Below are 15,054 nucleotides of genomic sequence, written 5' to 3'. Positions count from 1 at the left end.
GCTCAGACAGTGGCCCTTTGTGGAGCAGAGGAGCAGGACTGAAAGTGGAGCCTCTGGAACACCCCCACCCCCCCCACCAGCCACCTCTGCTGGCAGCCGTGGACCATCCTGCGCCTGGGTGGCCTCTGTTTGAAGTCCATGGCTGGCTGCTGGCCGAGGGAGGTAGGGCCTCTAGGTGGCCAGCTAAGCTGGGAGGGTGAGAAAGGATCCTAACGCAACAACTTGGAACTCACTAGAGGCTGCTTATAATGGTGCTCTCCGAAGAGGATACTGGTCCCCCTACACGCCAGCTTGACACTTTCCCCATCCCGTCATCACTGAATATGTTCCTTGCGCTTAGGGCTGGACCTTCTGATGTGGTGTGTCCCTTCTGCCCCGATTTCCCTGGATCCTCACTCCAGGTAGGAGCAGAGGAAGGGGCGGGGAGATGAGGAATCCTTAGATGTAATCCCAAACTTGATGGGGTTGGGACCAGGGGGAGGGACGGCAGGGAGCAAGGTAGTATGATCTGGGTAAAAGGGCACCCACTGTTCTAGAAGGTGGGAGGGCTAGGACTTCAGTTTCTGCTGAGCCACTGGCTTGCTGGGTGACATTAGCTCATGCTTCCCTTTTCTGGGCCTCTGTTTCCCTAGCTGTGCCTCACCTTCTTAGCTGCAAAATTAGGGAGGCAGAGTAGATGGATGTCAAGAGTTTGTGTAGTTCTGACTTTTCAAAATTCTGAGATCGCAGGGAGGAAAGGGAAGGGCTGGGGGTGGGTTGGAGGTGGGTAACAGACACAGCGCTCCCTGTTGGTTCACGGGCAGTCGGTCGCTAGGCAGCCTCTTCTCTGCCTCCAGGATCCCTTCTGCCCTCTGTTTCTCCCCCTCTCCTTTCCACCTGACTTTGAGGGCTTCTTGGGATGAGATCTAGAAGCGGTTGGCTTTAGATTTGTCTTATCCCATCTTTTGCTCCCTCAGAGGAGGAGGAGGCTGTGCACAGAGCAAGAAGGGGTTTAGGAGACAAAAGGGAGAGAATTAAGAGGTAAGAGTGGGATGCAGGGAAGTGTCAGAAGAGAGCTCAGCGACAGCTGAGAGCAGAGAAAAGCGAAAGGAGACATGGTGACAGAGGCGGAGTAGAAGGGAGAGGAGCCAAAAGTGAGAGAAAGGAGGTCCCCATGACATGGCGAAAGGGAAGTTATGAATGGAAGAGAAAAACAGAAAGAGACCGTGAGAGAAGACCACGGCCTGGGCCAACACACACATGTGGGGACATCTCAGACTATTCTAGGACAACCACCAGGCCAGTCTGGCGGGAGCTCAGAATGCGTGTAGTGGGGACACAACATTAGAACTGGATCGAGAGGGTCTCGAACGCCAGGCTAATGACTTTGGTCTTTAGATTTACTATTTGCTGCTGCCCAAATCCCCTGTGATAAACCAGGTGAGGCCCAAGGGCCATTTTCATTCATCCATCCATTCAGTAAGGGACATTGTCTTATCCAGCTCCTGATCCCCAGAGCATAGCACAATGTCTGCACAGAAGAGGTAGTCAGGAAATGCCTGTTAAAATTGAGCACTTGAGAAGAAGTGGAGCCCTTGGAGGAAGCGGGGCTGAGGCAGTCTCACAGATAATATGAGAATACCCGGAGTACGAGTTAGAAAGTGCTAGGCGGCCTAGGAGAGTCCGGATAAGAGTTATGCCAGATCAGGGGAGAGCAGGACAGCCCTCCCTGCTACCCACAGTGAGAGGGGCCCAGAGAAGATTGTAAGGGGTTCAGCTTCGGTCACATACCCAACCTGGAATTAATCCATGGGGCCAGGAAGATGGTTTCCATTGGAGGATAGAGAGGTCTGTGTATGAGGAGAGAGCAGAGTTCTCCAAAGGAAGGAACGGGGGAGATTTTTGCCTGGTGAAGAGCATTTAGAACTGGGCACAGCTGCCACAGCCCGTTGTCATGGGAAAAGGTGAGACGTGAACGAGGAGCTGTGAGGAGGGTCGGGGTCTGCTTATGCGAGGTGCTGGCAACAGAAATAGAGACAAATCACAGAGGGCCTCAAATACCAAGCTGAGGACTTCGGATTTCTCTCTTGAGGGGTAGAGGGCCCTCACTGGAACTGTCCTTTGGGACATTTAACCAGGCCACTGAGGTATAGAATGGATTGGAGGCCAGAAGGCCAGCTACAAATGGGAAATTATTCCAGTACATTCTCTGATAAAACCCATGTGGAAGATCCTTCAGCCATCTTGGGGTGCTTTACCTTACAACTTGTTTTATTGTTGTTGTTGTTTTTCTGCCTGTTCTAGGTCAGAGAGCTACAAAGGCCAGAGGTCATACTTCTGCCAAAAGGGACTGCCCTTTTCACCTCCAAGGTTCACAACCAGTTCACCTGGGAGACGGATGCTCCAGAGATTTCCAGGGGCAGGTGAACACTTGTAAAGTGTTCCATCTTTGAAGATTGGTGGACAGTTTGTAGCAGATCTGCAGCTCCTGTCTCTGGACCTGGCATATGAGAGAAGGACTAACGGATCTTGATAAGTGGCTTTGGGCTCTTGCCTTTGGGCTGGGGCTGGCCCCACTTGTAGCCCAAGTCAGCTCTCTCTGTTCCCAAATATCTCTACCAAAGAGGATGTTATAGCACGGCGTAGTGTGGAGCACGGGACTCTGGAGCTGGACATCCTTGACCTTGGTTCTCAGCTGTGCTACCTCTTAGCTCCAGAACTCTGAGTAAATTATGTAAGTTATCTGGACTCTTATTTCCTTATATCAAAATGGGGATAGTAATACCAAGCATACAGAGTCATGAGGGTTGAATAAGCTACTAGAAAGCACTTGGCACAGTGCCACACGAACCACAGGCCCTGGGCCAGTTTGAATTCCCATTCATTTTTTAGTAACAGAGCTAGGTACTGTTAGAGCTGGAAGGGTCTCAGAGATTACTGGCCCAGCCCTCTTATTCTGCAGTGGTGAGAGGACTCCTGATACCTGAGCTAGGTCTCTCCCCTTGCTGTATCTGTTGATTCTGTCTTCATTAGAAGCAGGGGACTGACATGCCTCCGCTGCCCTTAGCCACATAAATCCTTTATGAGTTCTATACCTGTCCATAGAATGATATTTTGACTCCTCCATTTTCCCCCAAGAAAATTTGCCCATCATTTGCTCTTTGCTCTGCCAAAGGTACGATCCATTAGTGTGCCATACTCCAAGTGTTAGGAATATGTGGGAGGAGTGTATTAGCAACACAGCAGGCGAATTCTAGGCAAATCCAGCAATCCTGGAATATCTGAAGGAAACTGATCATAATTATTCTTGGATAAGCTAAAAAAAATAAATACAGTTATTTATATTTTTTACTCGGCTTATTTTTTTTTTTAGGAATACAGATTTTTATTTTTATTGTGGCAAAATATACGTCACCTAAAATTTACTCTTTGAACCATTTTAAGGGTACAGTTTGGTGGCATTTAAGTACATTCTCAGCATTGTATAACACATCACCTCTATTTCCAGAACTTTTTCATCAACACAAACAGAAATGTTTTACCCATTACATAGTAACTACTTCCCTCTAGGTCCCAGGTAACCTTTATTCTACTTTTTGTCTCTGTTAATTTGCCTGTTCTAGATACCTCATATAATGGAATCATACAGTATTTATCTCATTGTATGTATCTGGCTTCTTTGACTCAGCGTCATATCTTCAAAGTTCATCCATGTTGTAGCAGGTTTCAGAATTTCATTCCTTTTAATAGTTGAATACTATTCCCTTCAATGGATATACCATATATTCTTTGTCCATTCATCTATGGCTGAACACTTGGGTTGTTTCACTTTGGGCCTATATGAATAATGCTGCTAAGAACATTAGCCTACAAGTAACTATTGGTATTTTTCTCAATCTACAATGAATGGAACTGTAGTAGGCTGAATAATACCTCTGCCCCCAAACTTAGTCCACTCTGAGATTTGTGTTGGCCTCTAAGTGGGTCCCAGCCTGTCCTTCTTCATGACCTCTGCCATCCATCCTCCACACCAGCCATCACAGTGGTCTTTCTTGATTAATTACAAAACGTAAAAATACTTACAAAAGAATTCAGATACACCAAAAAGCATAGTGCATATCATTTCATAGCCACGAGGGGGGTTACAATCAAAAAGAGAGGCAAGAACAAGTGTTGGTGCAGATGTGGAGAAATTGACCCTCAAATATTGCTGGTGACATTGTAGCATGGTGAAGCTGCTTTGGAAGTTCTTCAAAAATTAAACAGAGGGGGCACCTGGGTGGCTCAGTGGGTTAAAGCCTCCACCTTCGGCTCAGGTCACGATTCCAGGGTCCTGGGATTGAGGCCCGCATCGGGCCCTCTGCTCAGCGGGGAGCCTGCTTCCTCTTCTCTCTCTGCCCGCTTCTCTGCCTACTTGTGATCTCTGTCTGTCAAATAAATAAATAAAATCTAAAAAAAAAAAAAAAAATTAAACAGTTACCACATGACCCAGCAATTCCACTCATAGCTGTATACCCAAGAGAAATGAAAACGTAAGTTTGGTGCAAAACTTTCACATAAAAGTTCAGAATGTCATTGTTCATAACAGCCAGGTGGAAACAACCCAAACGTATATCAACTGATGAATCGATAACCAGAAATGTGGTATATACATACAATGGAGTATAATTCGCCATAAAAAAAAAAAAATAGCAGACTGAGTCATGCTGTAACATGGATAAATCTTGAAAGCGTTATGCTAAGTGAAGGAAGCCAGCCACCAAAGACCACATGCTGAATGATCCATTTACATGAATGCGTGGATTGAGAAAGTGGATTAGTGGTTGACAGGCTGGTAGGAGGGGGGAATGGGGAGCGACTGTTAATAGATATGAGGTTTCTTTTGGAGTGATGAAAATGTTCTGGAATTATCGTAGTGATGGTTGCGCAACCTTGTGAATAAACAAAAAACCCCACTAAATTACACACTTAAAAATGATGAATTTTATGGTATGTTAATTATATCTTGAGAAAAATTATAGTGCACAGTGGTGCACAGTCACCGACACACGACCCAGCTTAAGAAATAAACTGTTACAGATAAAACCGCAGCTTCCTGTGTACCCCTGCTTGATCCCATTCCCCTCCCTCTCTACCCAGAGGGATCCACTCTCCTGAAGTTTATCCTGGTGTTTATCACGGCAGGAAATGTCTTTACAATTTTTACTACGTGTACGAGTATCCCTAAACAATCTTCACTGTTGCTTTGTTAATTTAAAGTTCTGTATAAATGATAGAAGTTGTATTACCTGCGATATACTTTTTTCCTACCAACATTATATTTTTGGGAATTATTCAAATTAATTTATGTGTCACTTTGACGGGGCCACAGAGTGCCCAGATATTTGGTTAGCTATGATTCTAGGTATGTCTGTGAGAGCGTGTCTGGATGCGATTCACGTCTGAGTAAAGCAGATAGCCTTCCCCAGGGCGCGCAGGCCTCATCCAGGCTACTGACGGCCTGAATGGAACAGAAAGGCAGGGTAAGGGAGAATTTGCTCCCTCTCTGCCTGGATGCCTTCCAGCTGGGATATTGTCCTTCTCCTGCCTTTGGACTCACACTCACACTCAGACTGGAACCTCGGTTCTCCCGGGTTTCCAGCTTCAGATCTTAGGACTTGTTTGCCTCTATACCCACGTGAGCCAATTTCTTATTATCTATTTACCTATCTCTCTATCTATCTATCTCCTGGGGCAGAGAAAGGGAAGGCTTTCAGAAAGGCAAAAGTTAATTCCTGCCTCCTCTATCTCTCTCCTATTGGTTCTGTTTCTGTGGAGTACACAGACTAATACAATTTGTGATTTTTGTGTCTTGTTTAAGAACTCCTTCCCTACCCCGAGGTCCAAAGAATGATCTTCTGTTTCTTCCAAAGATTTTTTTTTTCAGATTTTTATTTATTTATTTGACAGACAGAGGCCACAAGTAGGCAGAGAGGCAGGCAGAGAGAGAGGAGGAAGCAGGCTCCCCGCTGAGCAGAGAGCCCGATGTGGGGCTCCATCCCAGGACCCTGAGATCATGACCTGAGCTGAAGGCAGAGGCTTTAACCCACTGAGCCACCCAGGTGCCCCTCTTCCAAAGATTTTAAAGTTCTGCTTTTCAAATTTAGGTCTTTGATCCAACTGAAGGTTCTTTTTGTGTGTACCATGAAGTAGGAATCCAATTTTATTTTTTTCCAAATGAATAACCAATTGTTCAGTACCATTTTAAAAGTAATCCAAAAGTATTAGTTTCCTAGGGCTGTCATAACGGATTACCACACCCTGGTGGCTTAAAACAACAGAAATTTATTCTCCCCCTGTTCAGGAGGCTGGAGTCCAAAATCAAGATGTCAGCGGGGTCGGTTTCTGTTGGAGGCTCTGAAGGAGAAAACACCCCATGCCTTTCTCCAAGCTTCTGGTCGTTGCCTGCCATCCTTGGAGGTTTTTTGGCTTGTAGACATATCACTCTATTCCTTGTCTCTATCCACACATCGCCACCTTCTCTGGGTGTCTCTGTATCTGCTCTTCTTTTTAGGACACCAGTCATTGGATTTGGGGCCCTTTTTTTTTTTTAAAGATTTTTATTTATTTATATGACAGAGATCACAAGTAGGCAGAGAAGCAGGCAGAGAGAGAGGAGGAAGCAGACTCCCTGCTGAGCAGAGAGCCGGATGCAGGGCTGGATCCCAGAATCCTGGGATCATGACATGAGCTGAAGGCGGAGGCTTTAACCCACTGAGCCACCCAGGTGCCCCATGGGGCCCATTTTAAATTCAGGATAAGTTCATCTTAAGATCCCTAACTAATCATATCTGCAAAAACCCTATATCCAAAAAAGCTCATATTCTGAGCTTCTGGGTGGGTGTGAATTTTGTGTGTATGTTATTGGCGGGGGTGGGCGGCGCTTTTCAACCCACCACAACATCCTTTGCTATTCTTTTGTAAATGTCATTTCTGTCCTGTACCAAATTTCTCTATACACATGGACAGAGTAATCATTCTGTAGTGCCATTTACATCGTGGATGAAACAGTCATACATTTTTCATGAAACAGTCTTACCTAGTCCTCACGACAGTCCACGAGGTAGGTACTACTAAAATCACCCACGTCGTAAGGAGCGTACCAGGCAGCATTATGCCGTGATGGCAAATAGCCCCCGGATCTCACTCTCTGACAACCACAGGGTTTCCTCCCTCACGTTAAACACCAGTAGCTGTGGTGCGGCTGTAATGTTGGAGCTCTGATCTCTCTGTTTTTTTCACCTCGGGATTCAGGCTGAGGGCACAGACCCTATCCAGGACATGCCATTCCAATGGCAGGGATAAAACAGTATGCTTTTAGACTGAGCCGCACAGAGGCCTTTCAAGTTTCTGCTTAGAACTGGCAGATAATCTCACCTGCCCACATTTCATTGGCCAAAGTAGATTGTGTGGTCAAGCCCCATGTGGAAGTGTACTCCTTCCTCTGGAGGGTACTCAAGTCACATGGCAACTGGCTAGAGTGTGTAATCTTCCTGGGAGGGGGAAAGCAAATTATGGGAATAATAATATCTCTACTGAAGGGTCCAAGGTAAAGCTGAGAAGGGGCAGAGGCAGGTTTCTAACTCAGACTGTTTTTCTCCAAAGCTATAGTGCACTCCATGGCTCCCTATTGCCTGCTTGATGGAGTCCAAATGTATTTAAGCTTTAGAGCTTCTGCGTGTGCATTCCTGCAGCCTGGAGTACCCCTCTGCCACTTCTGCATGTCCAACTCACTCTTTTTATTAAAAAATAATTTATTTATTAATTTGACAGAGAGAGAAAGAGCACAAGCAGGGGGAGCAGCAGGCAGAGGGAGAGGGAGAAGCAGGCTTCCTGCTGAGCAGGGAGCCCAATGCAGGGCTTGAGCCCAGGGATCAAGACCTGAGCTGTAGGCAGACGCTTGACCATTTGAGCCCCCCAGGCGCCTCTGTTCAACTCACTCTTTAAAGCTCCATTCCAGGGGCACTTGGGGGGCTCAGTTGGTTAAGTGACTGCCTTCAGCTCAGGTCAAGATCCTGGAGTCCCAGGATTGAGTCCCGCAGGCATTGGGCTCCCCAGTGGGGAGTCTGCTTCTCCCTCTGACCCTCGCATTTCTCATGCTCGATCTCTCTTTCTCTTTCAGGCAAATAAATAAAATCTTAAAAAAAAAAAAATCTCCACTCTAATCTCAACTCTGTGAGTTTCTCTCCTCCAAATTAATCACCTTGTGCCCCCTCACTCTTTTAAGTATATATTACTTTGTACTCACACTTTTTTTTTTTAAGATTTTATTTATTTATTTGACAGAGAGGTCACAAGTAGACAGAGAGGCAGGCGGAGAGAGAGGAGGGAGCAGGCTCCCTGCTGAGCAGAGAGCCTGACGCAGGACTCGATCCCAGGGCCCTGAGATCATGACCCCAGCAGAAGGCAGCGGCTTAACCCACTGAGCCACCCAGGTGCCCTGTACTCACACTTTTATCCCCTCCCCTCTGAAGGGTGTGTCCCCTCTGCCCACCAGGCCTTACACAGTGGCTCCTACGTGTTGGCAACATTTGGGGATGAGATGAGTTGGGGGGTACCTGCTGCAACCTGGTGGCGCTCCTGGGGATGAGAGCACTTGGCCTACTTTTCCAGCCCTCTAAACTAAGCTTAGCACCTGGCACTCCTGTGACTGGGGGTTAAGCTCCGCGTGACTCACCCTGCAAGCCTTCACCTCCACTGTCACCTCAAGGCCCTGGGCTGGGGTGTATGTGCTGGTGGTGTGTGTGGGGGGGCGGGGGAGGTGGGAATTCACTTTTGTCTTTCAGAAAGCCTTCCCTTTCTCTGCCCCAGGTAAAGGACCAGTAAAAGTCCTTCTCTTATGTGAGCTGGGCAAATCCCTACCCAGGAGACCTAGGAGGACGGGGGAGGCATTGGAAGGTACGGAAGAAAGAGGGAAGAAATGCTGGGTCAGAGGAGAGGAACAGAGAACCGGAAAGAACGCTGAACTGCACATGGAAAGACTTTACCAACTTGTCAGAGCGATTTAACTCAGCCTCTCTGTGGCCCCTGGTGTAAGTGGCAGACCATTCTGACCTTGCCCTCATCCCTAACTTGTCGCAAAATTACACAGTAAAATGCTAGAAGCCTTTAGGACGGCGGCCTCTCGTGCACAAAGACCTGTATTAGAATCCCCCTCATAACCTGTGCAACTGTGGGAAAATTGTGTATCTCCATGAGCCGCGGTACCCCCGTCTATAAAATGGACCTAATAATTCTAGCTTCCTCCCAGGGTGAGAAAATCATGTAAGGTACTTAGTATACAGTGCCCAGTCACAGTGGTTGTTTTCATATGAGATGATGCTACTTGCTATTTGAGGAAAAGACCACATCAGGTCTCATTAGTGAACATTAAAATGAGGGAGACAGTCTAACTTTTTCTAGAACTGGTTGCTTCCCTGAGCCAGGCATGGGGTGTGGCTCAAAGGAATGAGGAAACGGTTCCTGAGGTGACAACACACAGAACGCTGTTTGTCCTCACAGAACTTGGGAGAGGGGTACAGTGGCCAGCTGGTCCTCTCCAGAGATGAGAGGCCCTGCCCCCTACTCCCGCCCCTACAGATGCAGTCTGTGGACTGCTTGTCCTCTCCTGCTAGTCCCTTCACCCTGTCCTAGGGAGGCTGTCTCTGTAATAATAATAATAATAATAGTAATGAGAGCAAGGATACTGTTGCTTTGAAGCTTGTAAAGGCTGTCGAAATCATTATCATAGCTGTCCTTCATAATCTCGCTCCCATAAAAAGAATCCAGAATTAGAAGGAACTTGGGGATTATTCTGCACTTCAGACATGGGAAAGCTGAAATCTGAAGAAGGAAAAGGATTCACCCCGGAGCGCACCATCAGCTAAAGGCAGAGGCAGGACAAGAAGTGCAGGGCCTGACCCCCAGCACACAGGCTGTGCTCCTTTGGTGACTCCCCTGTCCTTGGTGTTTTGTTTTTTGTTTTTTTTTTTTTAAGATTTTATTTATTTATTTGACAGATGGAGATCACAAGTAGGCAGAGAGACAGGCAGCGGGGCTGGGGGGGAAGCAGGCTCCCCACTGAGCAGAGAGCCTGATATGGGGCTCCATCCCAGGACCCTGGGATCATGACCCGAGCCGAAGGCAGGGGCTTCAACCCACTGAGCCACCCAGGCGCCCTCTGTCCTTGGTTTTCCATTCTCACTGCCTTCTCTCTTCTCTCAGCTCCTGGCCCACGACCATGGCTCCTAACTGGTCCCTCCTCGTCAGTTTGCTCTGTACATACAGAACGAAAGTTATTTAGAAGCATGACCTTGATCTTGTCCTTTCCCTCCTAATAGAACTTGTCCAATTCTCAACTGGTTCCTAGTTCAGCCTCCAAATGAAGACCCAGTCTCTTTTCTGACAGAAAGTAAATCAAACGTGCCTGATTAGATAGATAATGAGGACTGGCTTTCCTACTTATATTATGTGCTGGGCAGTCCCTTCTCTCTCTCTCTCTCTTTTTTTTTTAAGATTTTATTTATTTATTTGTCAGAGAGAGTGAGCACAGGCAGACAGAGTGGCAGGCAAGGCAGAGGGAGAAGCAGGCCCCCTGCTGCTCAAGGAGCCCGATGTGGGACACAATCCCAGGACGCTGGGCTCATGACCTGAGCTGAAGGCAGCCGCTCAACCAACTGAGCCACTCAGGCGTCCCCCCTTCTCTTTTTTAAAAAAGTTTTTATTTAAATTTCGGTTGGCGAACCTATAATGTAATGTTAATTTCAGGTGTACTGTATAGTAAGTCAGCACTTCCACACAGCACCCAGCGCTCATCACAGCAGGTGTGCTCCTTTGTTCCCTTCACCCATTTCCCCCACGCCCCCACCCACCAACCCTCTGGTAACCATCAGTTAAGGGTCTGTTTCTTGTTTTGCTTTTCTCTCTCCCTCTCTCCCTCCTGCCATCTCTCTCTCCTTTGCTCGTTTATTTTGTTACTAAATTCCACCTATGACTGAAATCATGTCGTCTTTCTCTGACTAACTTATTTAGCATAATACCCTCTAGCTCCATCCACGTCATTGCAAATGGCAAGATCTCATTCATTTTTATGGTTGATTAATACTCCACGGTCTATATACACACCATGTCTTCTTTATGCATTCATCAGTCGACGGACATTTGGGCTCTTTCCATAATTTGGCTGGTGTTGATGGTGCTGTTAGGAACATGGTGGTGCATGCATCCCTGTGAATTCGTATTTTTGTATTCTTTGGGTAAATACCTGGTAGTGTGATTGCTGGGTTGTACGGTCGTTCTCTTTTTAACTTTCTGAGGACCCTCCATACTGTTTTCCAGAGTGGCTGCACCAGTTTCCATTCCCACCAACAGTGTAGGAGGGCTCCCCTTTCTCCACATCCTGTTGTTGTTTCTTGTATTGTTAATTTCAGCCATTCTGACAGGTGTGAGGTGGTAACTCATTGTAGTCTTGATTTGCATTTCCCTGATGATGAACGATGTGGAGCGTCTTCCCATGTGTCTGTTGGCCATCTGGATGTGAAGACCCAATCTCTTTGAATACATTTATTGCCAGGGAGCACATCACTCCCAAGGTTGCCCATTCCATTCTTGGATAGCTGTGACTGTTAGTGGGTTTTTTTTTTTTTTTTAAAGATTTTTATTTATTTATTTGACAGAGAGAGAGCAAACACAAGCAGGGGGGAGTGACAGAGTGGGGATAAGCAGGCTCCCCACTGAGCAAGGATTCGGATGCGGGGCTTGATCCCAGGACCCTGGGATCATGACCCGGAGTCTAAGGTGGCCGCTTAACTGACTGAGCCCCCCAGGTGCCCCTGTTAATGAGTTCTTTGTAATGAGCAGAAATTGTCCTCCCTGAGGCCCACCCGCTGGAGCCGAGTGGGATCCCTCCACATCCATTCAGTCAACAAGTTTGTAGTCACTGTTTCATATGGGCCAGGTCCTGGGTGAACTAGGTGCCCGGGGAATAGGAAGATAAATTAGACATGGATAGTGTGGCCTAAGGGTTTGCAGAAATGTTTTGTTTTGTTTATCAGAGGTGAGGTTTGGAGATAGCCACTACACCTACCCCATCCTTTCTCTTCTCCAGGCTGTTTAAATCATTCATCACACAATGGCGTTCAGGTCCTCTTTATTCTGGTCTCCTCCTCTAGACAAACTCTCATGTGACAGTGTCGATCTCAGAATGTGGGCCCCAGAGATGAGCCCTGTGGCCCAGCTGTGATCTGCCCAGGGCAGCACCAAGCTGGTCTGACCTCTGCTTTCTGTTGATACAATAATCATGTTCACTTTCCCCCCTCTTCCTTCCTTCCTTCCTTCCTTCCTTCCTTCCTTCCTTTCCTCCTTCCCTCCCTTCCTCCCTTTCTTTTTTTACAGCCACATTGCTCTGTTGAAGTTGAGGTCAACTCAAACCTTTAAGTCATTTTCACTGGAACTCTTTGTAATCTAGATTCTATCTTGGATCCGGGGTACTTGATCATTTGGAACTGTACTGCCAATATGGCAGTCACTAGCTGCATGTGGCTAATACATTTCAAGCACTTAAAATGAAATTAGGGGCGCCTGGGTGGCTCAGTGGGTTAAGCCGCTGCCTTCGGCTCGGGTCATGATCTCAGGGTCCTGGGATCGAGCCCCGCATCGGGCTCTCTGCTCAGCGGGGAGCCTGCTTCCTCCTCTCTCTCTGCCTGCCTCTCTGCCTGCTTGTGATCTCTCTCTGTAAAATGAATAAATAAAATCTTTAAAAAAAAAATAAAATGAAATTAAAATTTCAGTTTCTCAGTTGTACTAGCCATATTTCCTGTGCCTTGCAGCCACAGGTGGCTAGTCGCTATCATATCAGACAATGCACGGGTGCCTGGGTGGCTCAATCAATTAAGCATCTGACTCTTGATCTCAGCTCAGGTCTTGATCTCAAGGTGGTGAGTTCAAGTCCTGTGTTGGGTTCCACGCTGGGCCTGGAACCCACTTAAAAAAAGAAAAAGGACAACGCAGGTTTAGGACATTTCCATCATCACAGAAAGTTCTATGGGGCTGCTCTGGTTTGAACCAAAGGGCAGGAATTTACATGTATTCTGGGAGGCACCTGATCTTGTTGGTTCCAGCTCAGCCCCAAAGCCGCTGAGATCTTTTGGAAACTAATTTCGGTTTACAGAGTGTTTGCTGTCCCTTCCAGCTTCATGACAGCAGTAGATCTGATTCGCGTTTCATGCCTTCCTCGGCTTCATCTAAAAGCACTGATAAAGATGCCCAGCAGAGCAGAGAGGGCTGCAGCTGAGCCCTGCACGCGGCACTTGGCACACCAGCCCCATGTGGCAGTTATGCAGTCGCTCAACAAATTAGGCCCACATAGCAGGTTGCGTGTGGAGCACTGAGCGCATACGGGGAGACAGAGGACGGCAAGTTCAATAGCGGCCCGTTGTGGTGGATGCTCTGGGAGTTCCAGTGCCTTTCTTTGTCTCACGTTGGGGCTGCTTCTGTCTGGTCTCCAGTAGTTAAAAAGGCGGGCTGGGGAGTCAGCTTCCTGGATTTGAATCCTGGCTCTGGCGCTTTACAAGCTCTGTAATGTCTTTGTGTTTCTGTATAAATGGGGGCAAGAATAACATCTTTTGCAGTGTTATTGTGGGATTAAATGAGTTAGTACAAGGAAGGCTCTTAGAGCACTGCCTGGCATAAGTGCTCCAAACATGCTAGTTATCGTTAGTTCTTCTTATGTTTTCCTCCTGGACAAGCCACGCTCAGTCTTGCATTGGGACCTGGATTCCCTCAGTTCCGCTCTTAGTTTGTGGAAGTTCTTCAAAGTGCAAACTAAGCCTCCTCTTCTTGATTTCTTATGTTCTCAGCTGCTCATTTGGCACTTAGTTTCCTATGCTGGAGGTAAGGACCGCAGTAAAGAACTTGAATAATGGTTGGGCTTTATCTTGGCTCCATGCTGCATGGTAGAGAGACCAAGGACAAGCTTCCCATCTGCAAAAATGGGTATAATCACAGGGCTACATAGGACTACGGTCCGGGCTCAGTGAGACACCGTGTGTGAAAGAGCCTGCACTTAGTAGGTCTTTACCTTTCTTCTGAAGAAAGTAAAACCCCGGAAGTATATGAGGTTTGCTTCGCCGCCCCCTGGCTCTGATTTATTTAGTATCTAACAAAGAAGGGCAGGCTCATTATTCCTTGCACTTCTAGAGGGCCTGGCCCTGACCCTGACCCAGGAGCCCTCAGTTTCTTCATTTATGGAATGAAGACACCTAATAGGTAGCCCCATTTTCTCCTTGCTGCCCTCTCAGGCTTGCTGAACTTAGATTAATTCCTCCTTCCACAAGCCTCAGTCTGTACTCAAAGCAGGACCTGAAGGAGAGCCTGTAAGGGCTGGTGGTTATAACCCTAATTTAGAAAAGCTCTTTGCTCTGGTCGTGCGCCTGTGGAGGGTGGGCGTCGGGGGGTCCCAGAGCCAGGGGCCAGTCCTTGGAAGGCCCCCCAGAGGGTCCAGAGGTATTGCCATGGGGAGAGGGCTGGAAGGCGCCGCGGGATCTTCCGCAAGCTCGGGCTGCGGGAACAATGGGAGCGCGGCGAGGAGGCGGGTGGGCGTCGGCCAGGTCCCGGCTGGAGGTAGAGGAGGCAGGCGAGCAGGGCGCCGGGCCGTGGGGTTAGCCCGGGGCACCGGGCCGGGAGCCGAGGCGTCTTAGCCAGGAAAACCCAGGTCGGCACTGGCGGGGACCAGGGAGGAGGCGGGGGCGGGGCGCGACCCCACCGGGCTGGGACAGGGAGGGCGAAGAGGCCGGGGTGGGGTCTCCTGTCGGTCGCCCCGCCGCTCGGCTCCGGCCTCGGGGCTCCGCGGCGGCTCAGGTAGGCGCCAGGCGCGGGGCCCACGTGGGGAAGCGGGCGGCGGGCCGCGGGCGCCAGGCGGGCTCGCGGGGCTCAGCCCCCTCCTCCCCTCCCCTCCCCGGGGGCCGGCGCGGCTCCTCCCGACGCGCGGCCCCGGCGGCTCCGGCGGCTCCCGCGGCTGTGGCGGCGGCGGCGCTACCCCGGCTGCTCGCGGCTCGGCGC

This window comes from Lontra canadensis, unplaced genomic scaffold, assembly GCF_010015895.1.
Source record: "Lontra canadensis isolate GAN:19392208 unplaced genomic scaffold, GSC_riverotter_1.0 scaffold313, whole genome shotgun sequence".
Classification (NCBI taxonomy): domain Eukaryota; kingdom Metazoa; phylum Chordata; class Mammalia; order Carnivora; family Mustelidae; genus Lontra; species Lontra canadensis.
The sequence above is the reverse complement of the archived record's forward strand: the minus strand, read 5'-3'. Positions refer to the sequence as shown.